Source organism: Diprion similis, chromosome 10 (assembly GCF_021155765.1).
Source record: "Diprion similis isolate iyDipSimi1 chromosome 10, iyDipSimi1.1, whole genome shotgun sequence".
Classification (NCBI taxonomy): domain Eukaryota; kingdom Metazoa; phylum Arthropoda; class Insecta; order Hymenoptera; family Diprionidae; genus Diprion; species Diprion similis.
This window is the reverse complement of record NC_060114.1, coordinates 16,781,094-16,797,959: the sequence shown is the minus strand read 5'-3', so window position 1 is coordinate 16,797,959 and position 16,866 is coordinate 16,781,094. Positions and strand designations below refer to the sequence as shown.

At 38.6% G+C, this 16,866-nt stretch overlaps 1 protein-coding gene across 1 annotated transcript in view; it reads right to left on the bottom strand.

Moving 5' to 3' along the window:
* LOC124411236 overlaps positions 1-16,866 on the bottom strand; it is a 107,986-nt gene that overhangs the window by 89,848 nt on the left and 1,272 nt on the right. The window lies entirely within an intron of this gene.

The following is a 16,866-nucleotide window of genomic DNA, read 5'->3' as shown; positions in this document are numbered from 1 at the left end:
ATTGTTTCGCCCGGTGATTGATGGCCTACGAGGATGGACAGGGTGGAATTAGATTTAATAAAAGTTTGAAAACACCCATCGAAGAACAATGAGAGTTCGAAATAGTTTCATGAAGAAACAATTTTTCACCGATTTCTGTACCGCAAAGCAGTGGGCGTAGCTCGCAAATATACTAAACCATTATAAATAATATCAGGATGAGAAGACCATTTACAATACATATCAATTTGACAAACACTCAACGAACGACCATCTTGTTATCGACCTTCGACCAATGAACCCGATTAAGAAATACTTCGATGGCAACGTTCGAGTAGTCTTAAATTTCTTCCAGCCTTCGGTCAGTCAGCTTTTGAGATCGAAGACCTTGGCGTTGGGATTTTCATCCTTCATTTGGATGATCGCTTGACGATCCCTGAGCGATTCTTCTCTCTTCACGAGCTTCCAACGACGCGAATGAGATATTCATGGTCTAGAGGGTGTTGAGGAGGAACTTGCAGAAGGAGCGCTGCCTAGGATCAGGAATATACATAAACAAGAACGCGGGGATGAGGATGAGGAGGAGGAGGAGGAGGAGGAGGAGAGGGTTGGGTGCTTAGATCGATGAGATAGAGCGACGTGTGGGCCAGAGGCTCGTTTGCAATTCAACGGCTCAAATTGTCGAGTTGACTCAACGTTATATGCTCCAGCCATCTTCGCCGAGTTGTATTCACCATCCTCTTCTCCTCACTCGCGAAGCTTACCTTCGTCGACAATTTGGTTCGAGTAGCGAAAATTGGAGTGGAAATATCGCAACACATTCCGCAGGAATTTCACCTGCCGCACCAGTCTCGCAGGTGAGATTTTGAAAAGAGCCGCGACGTGATGCTCGGACGAATTTTTTCGCCGGCGAAAACCTCGTAATCGTATTTTGAAAACTTGGCCGGTTTGAAGTCGTCTTGAAAGTGCAAAAAAATGGTTTTACTCCAACGCTTGATCACGTCAACACGTGACTAACTTCAATAACGCGGTATCTCTGATTTTCCAAAAATTTTCGAATCACTGTTTATTGAAGGGATTGAATTTGAAAAATGTCAGCTCAATCTTAAATCGCCTTACAAAAATTTCAGGACAAAAAATTTAAATGAGGTGTAAAAAAACAAAAAAAAAAAAAAAAAAAAAATTCTCATCCAAATCAAGAAGCCCTGCATTTATAAATTTCATTTTCGACAATAAAACCTATATTAGAAAACTTTTTCAAATATACTTTTTTTCACTTACTTGTCAAAACATTATCTCTCCAATCCTTTCAAAACGAGTAAGAATTTTTTCGGTAAGATGTTTTTGACTAGCGTATTTTCTACGTTATAAATTACCGCGTTCGCTTGAATTGGGAAAGGTTTTTCGACCGGGCACGAAGCTACGAACCACTCCGATAGACGGTAACGAAAATTTACGATGTTGAAAAATTCACAACTAATCCTTTAACAGTATATATCGTACTTATAACAAGGAGACAAGCTCGGTCTTTTCGGGCCGAGCGTAAGTTTGCAATACGAGTCGTACAAGTGAGCCAAAGACGAAGATTTCAAAGAGGCAAGGAAAAAAGACGTTGCCTCTTTTTTTGAAGTACGAAATTGAGGTTAGGGTCGCGCAACGCCAGATTTATTCGCTCGGCGCATGCGCGGAGTACAGAAGCGACTACGTTCAACTCCTGGGACTTAAAAAGCCATTTTTTCAATACTCCGCGCATGCGCAGTCGCAGACTGACTCGACCGTCATAGAAACGGGTACTTTGCGTACGAAATAGACGAATGGAAAAACGCGTAAAAGATGCTCGCTTTGCGTAAAGGAGTTTTCTTACAAAAAAAAAAAAAAGGCATCATGACAGTAGTAACGTTACGTTAAAGAGGGTTTCCCATTTAGAACGCTGTTATTCCGAAAAAAAAATTTTCCCCACTAAATTTTACTTTGTAAAAAGAAGGATTCTACTTTACTCCTGAGGTGTTATAGTATAAAATATGCAACAAAAAAAAAAAAAAAAAGAATTTCGATCTTTTGAAAATTCTAACTGCTGATCCTCCCTTAACTTCAATTCCATGCCTCTCCGGCGTCGTTGGCTTTCGGCACGTGACACTCGGCTTTACAGTTTCCGGAATTTCCTCGTTCCTCGGTTTTCTCATCTCACCCCTCGTGCCCACCCCCATGCCTATATTGGAAACACTCCAGGGAATTAGCGGGCATTGCACCACGGGGAAAATCCACCCTGCCGACTATCGCAGGGTGACCGATGACGTATAACTCGCAGTCATCGCCTTTGACCATCACCATCAGCGGTCGCACAGAATTGCGAGGGTGCGGCGACCGCCGACATGCGGCGTGACCCGCACGCACGCTTAATTCGCATTACAGCCGTGAAGGGAAACGATCCGAAGGGCGTTCGATCCTCCTGGGATTTTCGTTGGACGTAACGCGCCCTCGGGACCATAGCAGTGCAGTTCCTCGCTTTCTTGGCTCCTTATTTTTCTTCATTTGGTTAACCCCCCCCCCCCCCCCCCCCCCCCTTTATGCGTTATATATATATGAGGCGTTCGACTCCAGATCGACCTACGTCTGACCATCGTTACTGTCGATGAATTTTTTATTTTTTTATTACGATGTTGTGTACGAGAAATAAAAAAGAAAAAAAAAACGAACTTTCACAGAGTTTTAGATTTTTTGAACAATGGGTTTTGTTTTTACTGCCCTGAAAAATAGGAAACCTAAATTTTCGAATAGCCTTAATAGATTCGTTTGAAATATTTCTGATGAATTTGTTGATAAAGAATGGATATTCTGAGACAGAGACGGAAATGGACGAGCTTTTGGTTTAGAAGCTACAAGCGAAGCAAATAATTGAAAATGTTTTGTATATCGAGCAATTTTTTAGTTTTATTTACTCATTAGAACACAAATTAAGAAGAAAAATGCAAATTACTAAATTCAGTATTCAATTTTGTAATTGTAAATCAATTGCAAAACTCCCGTATTATCGAATTTTCAGTAATTTTAAAATATACAAATTCTCATAGAGAAAAAAAGCCGCGTGCTTTAGGATAAAAATAACAGACTTGTGACAAAAGTAAGAGACTTATCGAGACGAACGTTCTGTATTCCGTTAAAGCTGATTGTGTTTCCTTATTTAGGTACGATTTCTAAGGATATCTGTGAAAGGAAAAATCAAACTTTTTAGGGTCGGAAACACCTTGTTCAATACTTGCCGTGGTATAGAAATGAAATGAAAATTCTCACGTGAAATCGATCTGTTCAAAGTTTGGAAAAAATTGATCGATTGTTTGTTTCTCATAAATCGTAAAAGAGCTGGAGATCTGAAACTTTCATCATTTTTGTATCTAAACACGTGCCAGAAAATAAACAAAATTGCAATTAAATCCAACTTCTGGTCCCCCAACAATTCACAGACAATTGGTGGATTTGCCCATATATATTACGTATATTTACCAAGGGTGAGAAAATCCCCAGCGACGTTTAAATTACCCGAGAAAGACTTCCTGGAAATGGATTGATAATAATCCTTAGAGAGTTATTACCTTTAATGAGTCATCTTTTCGACCATATTTCTTCCCTCGGTGAGTTGATATCCGATTCTGTTGATCGCTCAGAAGAGATGAGAGTTCAGAGAAATCGTGATCAACGAGAGCGATGTAAATAAATTCGAATGAATGACGATATTTTGGTGAATTCTCTTTAACCCTTTGAAGAATGGTGAGAAACGATGTTCCCACCTCGATTTTCTCGAATTTTTCTAATTTATTTACTTTTTGTCGGATTCAAATCCGGTTTTTTGCACTTTTTAGTTACTTTAGTAATGAACGAAGATAAAAATACAGTCTAATTAACGTAATTGTTTATGATATAAGATTTATAAATAAACAAACTAAGAATAATGACGTTTTTTCTGGGAAAATTCATTTTTGAAGAATCTATTCAAGGAAATAAAAATTGAATTTTAGTGAAAGTGGGTTTTTGGGATCGCTAATTACGAATTCAAACTCAGATTTTCAAAATTCAAAATGACAGATACAAGATAGCGGCAAAAAATTTCGGAAATTGTAGAATTTTGCTGAAAAAATGACTCGCAATCAGCAATCCAAAAAACCCCGTATGTATAATTTTCATCAAAATTTCACAATTTTCTAAATTTTTTCGCCACCATCTTGAATTTCACAAATCTGACAGCAGATTCGTAATCAGTGACCCCAAAAACCCGCGTGTGAAAATTTTCAGGATCGTACGATCATTCAAAAAACGTACGTTTCAGAGGGTTAACCTCGTTTCGGTTACGATTCTGCATTTTCATTCTCGGGGAGAAGACTTAAAAAAAATTCGTAAAATAGAGTTTGATAACAAGTGTTATAAAGTTTATCAGGGGTGGAAAGGTGAGATGAAATATTAAGGAAGAAAAATCTTCGGCCATTTTCATTTTCTTTTTACTCCCCCTCCCCCTCCCCTTCTTCTTCTTCTTCCTCTTCCACCCCCTTTTATCCTCTGAACTCAAACGTCGCGATTCCTCCCGAGATTTCATAAACGTGAAAATCTTCACGCGAGCCACTCTCTCAAGTAATCCTGTATTTTCCATCCTTATCTTGACAAGGAGAGCTGTCAACTACCTCATTCAAGACGAAGAGGCGCCCAGCCACGCCAACCATTCAGGGAATCTAGTCGGCACTAATTGCGTCATTCCATCTCAGTCAGCTAGCTTTTCCCTCAACCCAAGTTTTGCACGCATAGCGATGATATACCTTATACATATATATATATATTTATATGTATATATACCAACACCACGAATCTTAGCTTCCTGCTCTCTTCCTGCGCGCATTCGAACGCGTTATTAAAGAAAATCATTTCTTCCGACAAAAGATTCACTTTCTTCGTCCCTCTTTACACACTCACATGTACATTAGGGTGTCGAAGAAAAAACGCAAAATGTTAGTTTTTAATGTTTTAAGAGCCCACTCCAAAGGAGAGCTCAAAAAAAATTTTTTTTAAAGGTCGCTCCACATTTTTTAAAACGTCGGAAAAAGTCGAAAGTCGAAGTTTCCGAAAGTTTTCCAGATTTTCCGGGTGTGTAGCCACCCTGATATATATATATGTATATATATACATATAATTTTTGTTTTTATTTTTGTCACCCTTATTTCATTTCATAGAAAATTCTCTGTATATTAAAAATCTTTGAAGTGCTATTCATCATTTTATGTCCGATTCGGTAGTTTCGTTATTTTTCTTTGTTTTCTGTTTTGAATTATTTGTTTTATTTATTTATTTTCTTTTTACATTACTGTACGCGTGATATGCATCGGGTGAACGCAATCGGACCGTCATAAATCACAGAACTTTATCACGCTACATTTGTGATAGTCCAACTTTGACGGGAATTTTGATGGGGAAAATTTTTTTTACAGCTAGACTGAATTTCGAGCCACGAAGGTGGAGTTAAGGATGTAGCAGTAATAGAAAAAAGACGAAGACCTTTCACTGAAGTCGAATCTTCAGTGAGGAAAAAGTCTGTTTTTGAAAAAAATTTCTAAATTAATGCGAAAAATTGAAATTTAGAAAAATGAAATGTAGAAAGGACAAAGTACAAAAAATCGTGAAAGAAAATCTTGCGAATTGAAAAAAAATACTACCTACATCAGATTTCTGAAGATTTTACATTCTGGTGTATTTCACACAACCTTTTCTACATTTTGAGTTTTTTTTATATCTGCATTTCCTACAAATCATCGAATTTTCAAAGACCGAAACATCTCTGTTACAGAATTTTCAAAAAATATCGAATTTCAAGAATATCAAAAGTTAGAATAATAAAAATTGTAATATGGTAAAAGTTGAAAAAGTCACAATACAAAATCCTCCTAACGAGCAAAAACATATCGCGTCCCAAATCCCAAAAGGGCGTATAATTCATTTTTTTTTTGCCAGTCGCTCTGTAAACATATTCTAAAAAAAAAAAGTTGAATTTTTCTTTTTGTTTCACAGCGAAACTTGAATTTTTTATTATACGCCCTTTTGGAGTTGGTGCATTAAAAAATTTTTTTTACAGATCTTTGCGTTTTGAGCAATTCCAAATTGAGTGTAAAAAAAATTTTTTTTTTCTTACACCCTTTTGGCACAAATCCTTAGCTAATTGGTGTAAAACGTTCTTTTGATATTTGGCACACGATATATAAAAATTATCACAATTTTATACTCCGCAGGTTTTCAGATTGCATAAACTTTCAACATAATTCAGACTGGACAAAACTCCAACTTTTCACCTTGGAAAAATTCTGTCAAACATATAATTCCGCGATATAATCATTTAAAAACGCGATATTGCAACCCGTCCACACTTCCAAATCCTTCTAAACTTTTCATTTTCCCCCATCGCAGGATAGCCCTACCTTATACGGTGGATGCTTGGATAAAAATAACAAAATTACAAAAAAATTTCACCATCCAGCAATGTAACCGTACAACGTTGGGGTGGAATATAAGCACGGGGTGAAAAGTCCGGAGGAGTATAAAAGGAAGGGGGAGAAAAATTTTGTCGAACAAAGAGTTTTAATGACAAGTTTAATACCGGTGGTAGTACCACCCCCACCCCCACCCCCATGGAACCAACTCGCGCACCTGGGCATTACGCGCTCCAGTTGCCGGTAATTGGGAAAAATTGCTTTGCGGGAGGCACACACCAACACGTTACCACGTTAGCAAGAGATGTAAATTACTAGGAACCCTTCGCGTTAAGGTTTCCCTCACTCTTCTCTTCCCTCTGGATCAAAAACATTCCGGATGTTGGGACGATGGGCGATTTCGCCGTGGTGCAACCGCAGGCATAAAAGCCGTTAATTAAATCGTTCTACCGCCAATGCCGATCCTCTGTGTATAGGTACCTAGAAGCTGGTGCACAGATGATCGGATCGAGCGAAACACTGCATGGTGGATGGGAATTTCAGGAAGCCAACCGATGATCGATGACGTGGATTATCAATCGGATCCGATCAAACAATCACGAGGTAGGTACGAGGTGTGGAAGCACATATGTATGTTGATCGGATGGATAACGCGTGTGAAAAAAAAAAATTTAACTTTTTGTTTTTATTTTTTTTTTGTTTTTGCGTTTAGTTTTTATTTAAATAAATAAATTTCTATTCCATATACATCGAATTATAACGAAAATATTCATTTGTTACTTACTTAATTACTTAGGTTTAATTTTGTCAATTTTGAGTCTGGATTTTTAGATGTCAAATTATGATTTTGATTTTTTCACCCACGTAACTTGTATATATATATGTATGTATATAGAAGAGGAAATAATTTTATTTCGTATAAAGTTTGCGATTTTGTAGAAACCGGAAGGATTTTTCCAATTTTTTTTTTTTCTAAACGAATTAACGATTTTCTCATTACATTTATCGTTAATTAATAACGAATTACACAACGAAAATTCAGTTTCGTTGTTTAAATCAATCTTCTAGAAAAATTTTAATGCGAAACTAAAGTTTGTTTAATTTACTCATTTATACCACTCTTAAACAATTTTAACATAATCTAGTTATTATTTTTTACAGTAGAAAAATAGAGTTCCGGGTGTAAAATAAAACTCTATTACTTTTTCAGTTGTAATCGTCAAATCTATTATGTTCTACTATTATTTTTAACTATGATAATTTTTGTTTATAAGATTTTCATCGTAACTGTTCCGATAATTTAATATTGGTATAATAATAAATCGACCTTGTTTAAGTAGGAAAAAAAAAAAAAAAATTTAACACCATAATCACGCTAAATCGTTTACTAGTTCTTGTAATTCGGACGATATTAAAATCGCTATTATTACAACGATACCGATTCCAGTGAAAAAAAATTTCCAATAACTATTACAGAAGGAAATTTTTATCAGTATGGTGGTCAAAACACCCGACAGAACAGAGAGAGAGAGAGAGAGAGAGAGAGAGAGAGAGAGAGAGAGAGAGAGAGAGACGAGGCGTGACACACCCCTCGAAAAAAAAAGGACAAAAATAAGAGAAAAAAGGGGAAGAACGCGACTACAGCGTGTCAACAGCGAAACCAGCGAATGAACGAAGGAAGGAAGGTAGGGAGGGAGGGAGGAAGGAAGGAAGGAAGGAAGGAAGGAACGCCGAGAAGGAGGAAATGGTGATAAACTGCGGTAAAATAATGCGTGTCTGGGAAAAATGAAGAGAAATCGGGTCTTCTCCGGTATATAAGAAAGAAGAAAAAGCAGAGTTTTGCTCCCTGGAAGGACGAGTCTCCTTGCGGGTCCTCCTTTCACCCATCCCCCCCCCCCCCTCCCGCCCCTCCCTCACGTCGCGCTTTCTTCCCCCTACATTTCCCGACCTACCGAACTTTGTCGTATAGAAAAGATTCCGTCAGCCGGAACACATTGATGACTTTGTTAAGAGGATCTTTCTTTCCTCTCCCTCTTCTTTGCGTTTTTATCCTTCCTCCATCTTTTTCGTATTCTCTCTGCGTTCGCTTACACTCGGCTACTACCGTCTCCAGCCTTTTAATTTGAGTTGAGGCGTCTTTTTTCTCTCCCTCTTTCTTGTTTTGCCTCTTTATCCTCTCTTTGCGGTTTTTTCCTTTTCCTAATTTTTTTTTTTTTTTTTTCTTACTTTCTTTCTTTTCCCATCAGCCGAAATCATTTCCGACTCGATTTATATATCGAGTACCGCGATCATTTATTTATTTTATTTTTTTATATTCAGTCCAGATCCCTCAATGCACGATTATATAGACTGTCAATCGATATATGAGGAGATTATTGTATTCATCTATAGTCAATTACGATATCATCACGAGATGTTGATTATCTATTTGATAATTTAATAAATAACTCAATTAATCGACTATATTTTTACAAAAAAAAAAAAAAATTCTTAAGAGCTTTGAATTTCGGCCAAGCAACGACTTCGTCCAAAGAAAAGGGTGAGAAAAAACGAGCTTAAAACTTATCCTCGAGTGTTCCGTATCTTTGGTGTAAAAAATGGCACGCTTACCTAGCGGTTGCGAATAATTTAGCCGTAATAATTGCGAAACCCGTAAACCCGTGAAACGATAACGACTTTGGTGTGACGTTATGGCCACGTGAGAACGACTCGAGGAGGCGTTCGCTGCCGTGCGCGCACAAGTTTGAACCGAAAATATGTCACCATAAGAGAAATTGAACTCGTCCAGGGCTAAGATTCTCCTACGAGAAACCCCGATCGATCGGTCCATCAATCAATCGCTTGGGACGAAATTTTTTCTTCTAGAAGTAATTTGAATTTGAATTTGAATTTGAATTTGAATTTGAATTTGAATTTGAATTTGAATTCGAATTTATGCAGAGAGATTGAGAGAGAATTGCCCAACGTGAATGGACCGCTGGGAACAATTTCAGCAATCTGGTTTCGAAAACCTTTGAACTGAAATCGCTCTTTACTGTGCTATGATTCAAATCACTGGGTTCTATTCTTCCTCTTCTACTTCTTGGGTAGTCAATTTTTACTGCACAAACAAAGGGTTGTAAAATCCGTGATTATAATTTGGGGTGGCGGGGGGGGGGGGGGGGGGGGGGGTTAGTTATTAGAAGACTACAAAACAAGATGCAAAGCTTGAATCGCAAGTACCTGAGCTCAGATCAACGATAAAACCAATAAAATCGATCAGACATCGAATGTGGTCAAATGTCACACTTCTCTTAAAATGTAACCGTATATACCTATAAGGCGAAAATGTCGAGCAGCAACTGCAGGCTTGCGTAAGTGATAAGATTTGTGACAAAGAGATTGTAGTAAAGAAATTGAAAACTCCGGAACGGATGATGCAGAATAAAGTGTGTAAAGAGTTTCCAATGTGTAAAAGCAGACGGAAAGATACCGAATAGAGTGAGTGAAATATTTGAGCGCCGGGAAGGCTTGGAAGGTCAGTGATTTTGAATGGTGGAACCCCCGTAACGTTTCAGGGGTTGCTTTACCAAACACCGTGAGTGTGGCGGAAAATTGAGGGTGGGGGTAAAAAGGGGGGCAGGGTCACCAAGGGATGAGATCGATTTTCTGCCCAGCTATCTCTACTCCCTCTCATCCTCGTCCTCGTCCTCATCCTCATCCTCATCCTCATCCTCATCCTCATCCTCCTCTCCTCGGGAGAAGAGGACTTTATCCGCTTATCGCGGTCAACGACGGGCCATCTTTGGGAGGCTGGTAAATCAAAGGACCTGCCTCTCCTCCTTTTCGCTCCAGCTTGGCCCATACAGAGCTGTAGGAAGAAGATGTTCCAAGTGGCCCTACCGGGAAGCCAGGACAATTAACTCCCTCGCGCAGCACTCCTAACTTACGAGTGAAGAAGGACCCTTTCCGACTCGAGCCACGTACCCACGAATCTATTTTCCCCGACTGCCACGTCTTCTTCTTATTCTTTATTCTTTCTCGTCTCTCATCGGTTTCTTTTCTCAAACCTCAATTCAGCACCCCTTTCCCTTTACGCCTCCTTTCCTCACCTAGCTACCTAGCTATAACAGAGAATCGCCAACCGTTTCGGAATCCTTTCATTATTCCAACTGGGTTAGGTGACGTCCTTCTTACCCCGATTAGCTGATAGACATATATATATCGTACCACAAAAACTGCTCAACCGAACTATTCGGCTAGGCTTTCCACCTTTCCAAGTTCTCAAACCCTCCACGAAAAAATCGTCAAACCTCTTTTCTGTTTCTTCAACTCCCTCAGACCTGACCAAGTGGTTAGACGAGTTTATCACCGGTTCTTCAAATACACAAATTATACACTCCTTCTCTAGTAGTCGGTTTTATTTTTTTGGTAGTTGAAGAACCGTATAGTTACTGGTTCAATCGATTCCGATCTTGGCAGAAACGATCCTTGGCCACCTCATTATAAATTTTTACGATAATGATATTAACACGACTGAAATTCAACTCTGAGTGAGCAAGTTTTGACCACATATATTCAATACTTGAACAAAGTATTAGTCTTCGAAACTAGTGTTTATGTAGCAATCAAAGCACTTCTGAACCATTCATGACCGTAAGCTGCAGGTGCCGCTGAATGAATGAAGCAATAGCGGAATGACCAAAACCATAACCGAAACAAAAAAGATGACCAAAACTGGCACTAAGATGGCCAAACCGGTAATCTACTTAATTCTACCCTATAGATCTAATCGACGGTTAAATATTTAGTGAGTATCCGCAGAAGTACGTCTTTTCGAAATGCTCGACTTGGTACGAAATCAATCGAAAATCCGAGACTGCGTGACACCAGAATTTCAATGACCCTGAATACTTCCGAGGATTTCGATGTTTGTGGAATTCAACTGCCTGCTGCTTCTCTTCCGTTGTTCACTGAGGATAAAGTGAACAAAGGAAAAGTTTCCCCGTGATTTTGGTTCACGTGAGTGTGGATTTAGATATATATATATATATATATATACCTACAGAAATGCCGCGCGAAAAGGGGCTGCTGAGTGGGTGGGATACAGGGTTTACAACGAGAGTCACAAAACTGTCCAAACGATATGCAAAACAGGTATTAGGGGGGTTCAAAAGAGCGTGAAAATGTCAAAATTGAAAAATGAAAAACCTGGCTACATGCATTTTCCATGAATCGACACACCCCAATTAACGTTTGTCACGGGACCAGAATCAGCGAGAGCATGGCATGTGTTCATGTCCTCTATATACAGTGTATACAGACAACTGGAGGTAACACCCTGCTGCACATGGTTAGAATCAACCCATCAACGGGTTAGTAATTTTTACCATTCGATGGTTGGCGTGTGAGTACCAACGTAAGTTTCAATAACCCCTCTGCAAACTGAACTCACCTACTCGCTAATTAATCCAACCACTCTCTGCACATAAACATCACGCAATCATAACCATACATGCAGTGAGTAGTCCGAATTCGATCGATGACGTTATGGAACACATCGTCACGATTTGGCGCTTATGACTTCGGAGAATCTCCCTTCATGCTTAAATCGTTCCAACCATACCTCGTGAGGTGAATTGACATAACCTAAATCATCATCATCATCATCACAGTGTCGTTGTACGAGGTTTACAATAAGTAAGACTACAGCAGTTAATTCAGAGAAAACTAAGCCCTAAAAAAAATCTTTCTTAAGTTTATGAAGCTCACTTCAACGATAGTAGCGTCCTGGAACGCGAAAGTTAAATTAGACCCAAACCTTCAGTTTTACAGTTTCGCATCATGCAGGTTCCAAGCTCCAGATATGGGTGCACTGCATGGTTCTATCTGAGACGGCACACTATCGTGCTGGCTAACTATTCTCGTGGTCTAATCGCACTTGGCCAGATTCTTGGACTCGATATGTACATACATACACCTTCTCTCTCCTTTGGTACAACGTTGATACACCTATAACTGGAAACTCCAACTGCTCACGATCGTGGATATGATGAACACAGTCATATACTCGATACACGATTGCCAACTGTACCCATGTGGTGTATTACTCGAGTCTGATAATTATCTACTCATAACCGTCAAAGTTCTTTAGTGCAGGGTATTAAAATTTGCAGGTATCATATGAATGTGAGGGTATTTCAAATGGTCTCTGATATGAGAATAAATGATCACTAGTTGTTCGTAATGTGTGGGGGATTCCATGCGGATTTGACCAACGTTTGACCTGCAGCACTTCTGATTTTGTTTAAAAAAATTTTTCCAATTATCTCAACTTTGAAACAATATTTGAAATATGTCCAAACATCGTTTGAATAGTCTGAAAATTCCGAAAAGATTCTCGATACTTGTATTTTTCTCTTAGAACATTTCTAAATAAGTTCCATTATGAAGCGATGTTTGTTTATTTTTGTTGGTACATACATTCAACTTTTTTTTATCAACATCATGATGAAACGATCCAAGAAATCTTGCAAGTGAAAACTAGAAGTGTTGCAAACTTTTTTGAGAATAGGCCCAGTCTTGAAATGATTATGAAAAAGAAATTATAGTCTTTCAACATTATTTTCACGATTTCAAAAAAGATCCTTCTCAAAATCACTTTTAATATTTATAAATAATTAACCAGTCGAATAAAAAATCTGAAAAAAATCAGAGCACGCTTTCAGACTTGGAATAATGGCAGAAATTTTTTTAAACAAAATCAAAAATTGTGAGGGTCAGAGGTTCGTTGGTTTTGCATGGAATTCCCCACGTACAGCATACCGATCCGTCCGACGATTCGGGCATTGGCAAATAAAATATATACAACTGCATGTGTCTATAGGATGCTGTATGTGAATGGATCGATCGATGTGCACACATTCTATTCGTGATGGTGCCACTCGCTCTCTCTCTCTCTCTCTCTCTCTGGAAAGCTCTGCACATAGTATCACAGCATATCCACGGATGTCGGACTTGAGCAAACCCGCGAATCATACCGAATAGGTATATTGTTAATATCGAACTCTGTTCGCTGCGGGCGAAAAGAAGAAAAGTGGAACGAAGCGAATAGCGCGGATTGGTTTTTTCTCTGTTTTTTCCCCTGCTTCGTAGTTTTTATTTTTGCTTTGTTTTTTTCTTTTCTTTTCTTTTTTTTTTCTTTGCAAACTTGACGGGAATGTATACAAATGATTGTCCATTGTTTCGTAGCAATTTATTTCAATTTGTATTCGGCTTGTTTGTTAGACAGACGGAAAATAATCCTTTCAAAGAGTTTTTAAACGCTTCGTCGATGTGGGAATTCACATTCGTGAATTCAGACGAAATTATTTCCAAAAATAAAATTTCACCTGTCGAGATTTTTCTATTCTGTACTATTTCATTATTTCACTCTATTCTTCTGCAGTGGATACATGTATATGTACATACATATAATGGATAGAACCTTATTCTCAATACCGTCTCTTGACCTGCTTTGTCCGATGTTCGATGGTTTATTGAAAATTTCAAACGAGCTACGTAACGAGTAATACTTTATATCCGGAGCAAAGATTCAACTCCATTTTATAACGTGATTAATATTACCAGAAACGTGTTGGAAAAAACAGACCATAAGTTATGACATAATTAAAGGTGATCTTCAGATGTCACGTTGAAAATTTTTTTCCAAAAAAAAAAAAAAAAAGATTCCTTTAATTCCTGTCTTCGTTTACTTTTGAAAATACTCGGTGTTTTGGTGTCGAATTTTTTTTTTCTCAAAAACAAGTTCGTTGTCCGAAAACGAGTTACATCAAATTCTAAGTAAATGAACGAGCAAAGGGGGGAAAAAAATTCGTTGAAAATAACGAGTATCGGCAACCGTGGCAGCGTTGCATCTTTTGGAAAAAGATTCTTTCCTTAAATTAAAACTTGCATCGTCCGTTATTGATATGCCTGTGTATACCTACCCAGTTCCACGAAGTTATATGTACAGCCCTTTAAAAATATGCAGTTTTAAAACGAACGCTTTGATCACGGGTTGGAGAAATAAAACAGGAGAAATTTAAAACTAAGTTAAGTTTCCGTTAAGCAATTTTTTTTCTTTCCTCGTTTTCTGCCAAAGCGTCGCGTCGACGGTTTTTTTTTTTTTTTTTTTTTTTTTTTTTTGAAAATTACCGCGTACCGTCCGGGTCAAAAGTAAATGAATTATTCTCGATAATTCCATTCTTCGCGATCGATCAGTCGCATAAAAGTTGGAAAAATAACGCCTTTAAAAAAGCTACGGTGTTTAATTTAATTGTTCTAACTCAGGTCCGGTGAAAAATTGGTTTAACGGTATAACATCGAGATAAATGTGTCGAGCATCTCCGCAGGAAATGAAAGACGCAGCAGCATTTTAAACGAGTACGTAAAATATCGAGAATGTGGGGGGGGGGGGGGGGGGTTTAAAAAAAAGCTTTGTTTTGCAAGTTTACAAAAGTTTTAACGTTTGTTTGCTTTGGGTACGTTCTGAACGTACTCAAATACGGTTCGCAATATTCCGCTATTCTTATTTTCCAGATTTAAACCGGTGACCTGGATTGTGGGGACGTTATACATACGATTTGATGCAAAGCTCCTTTATTTATTTACTTATTTATTTATCAGCTTTTAGTATCCCACTTAAAGTGACCCAGTTTTCGACTGCAGAGTTCGATCTATGTAAGAATTATACAGACTGACTCAGAGAATGGTGAAAAAGAAAATTTAATCGTGTTACTCCGATTTCTGAATTTACAAAATAATTCTTGAGCAATCGAATCAAATTACTCCGACGTTTACAAATTGGCTTTTCGAGGTAACAAGCTAATCCAATTACCGTTACCATTACCGAACACAAATTAAGTATTCAACGACTACACGTGAAATGTGAAACGATTCGCCGCAGGTGACGTGGGGTATGAAAAAATTGGCAAAATTAGGAAACATCAGTTTCCGGTTCCTCGAATCCGATCTTCTCGGTCGTTGCTTCTTCCTTTTCTTTTTCTTTTAAATTGTAATTTAAAGTTGAGGAGTGGCGTCCGCGCACCTGAGTCAAGCAGCGAGGGTTGGCACGTCGAAGGTGTTGGAACACGTATATTCAAGGCGCCTGGAGCCAGGGTTAAGGTGCTTATAAAGACGCGTTGTACACCTCGAAAACGCGGGGATGCAAAACTCCTATACCGCTCAAGCGATCAGAGTGAAACTTGGGCAATTAATGCCTTATTTTGGCAAAAAGTGGAGCGTCTTTTTACTTTTTCAAAATTTTGAAAAAAAATTTACAGATTGGTTACCACCCACAGAAATTGGCCAAATTTCCACAGTTGCACTGAATGGATCGAACTATCCGGTATGATGCCACTCGGCGGTGATGAAACACACATTTTGAGCCCAGTCCCATGAGATTTTATGGTGAAATGACGAAATGGCAGCTGATCTGGTTTTCGATTATGAAGAACACCGAAATTTCATTTTGGCAACATTTGTTACCGACCTTTCGCGCATGCTGGTAATTTTTAATGTCGGTAAAAAATGTCACCAAAATAAGATTTCGGTGCACTTCATGATCGAAATCCAGATCAGCTGCCATTTCGTACACGAACAAGAATATTCTATATTTGACTAGAGCACAACTTATTGCGAGGCGAATTTGTAAGAATTCGCTAGCACGTACAATTTTTAAGAAGTCAGAGCTTGGTTCATGACCATTGCCTGAAAGTTAAAGATAATTGGTTTTTCTTACAAAATGGCGAAATATTTATGAACCTAGGATAAAAATTATTACATTCCAGATACGACGTGAAATTCCCTGAGATTTCCAGCTTTTTTTCAGGGGTTATCAAATTCCCTGAAAAATCCCTGATTCCATAATCTCCACGAATACTGGACACCCTTTAAATAAAAAAATTTCACACGTGACCTATCTCGACGAAACATCCTACGCTTTTGTTCCAAAATGTTCTCGAGCTGACTGTAGGTCGTATAGATCCTTAAACGTAACGGAGAGCAGCATACGGCGGTCCTACAGGATCGACCACGCCCCCATATCGGTGGACCAACTTCACGCTGAAGCTTCCAACTTTTCTCTTTACCTGGCCTCTCGAATTTCAACCCTTCAAAGGTCGCCCGTTACGTCCGTTCGTGGGACACTCTAATCAATTATGCGACTGCAGGTTCGGATATTCGAGTGTCGGGTCCGGGGCCTAATTAAACGATTAATTTAAATAGCTTAGGCTTATTCCTCGCCCCCGCATTCGAGGTCCCACTCGTCACGAGCCACGCCTGCATCTCTTGATACACCAGCCACTCGTGTAGTCTTTCAAGTAATCCGTTTAACGCGCCCCCTTCGCCTTTCCTTTTTCTTTTAAATATGTAATACCATGTGTGAAGATAGAATAATTGCGCACAG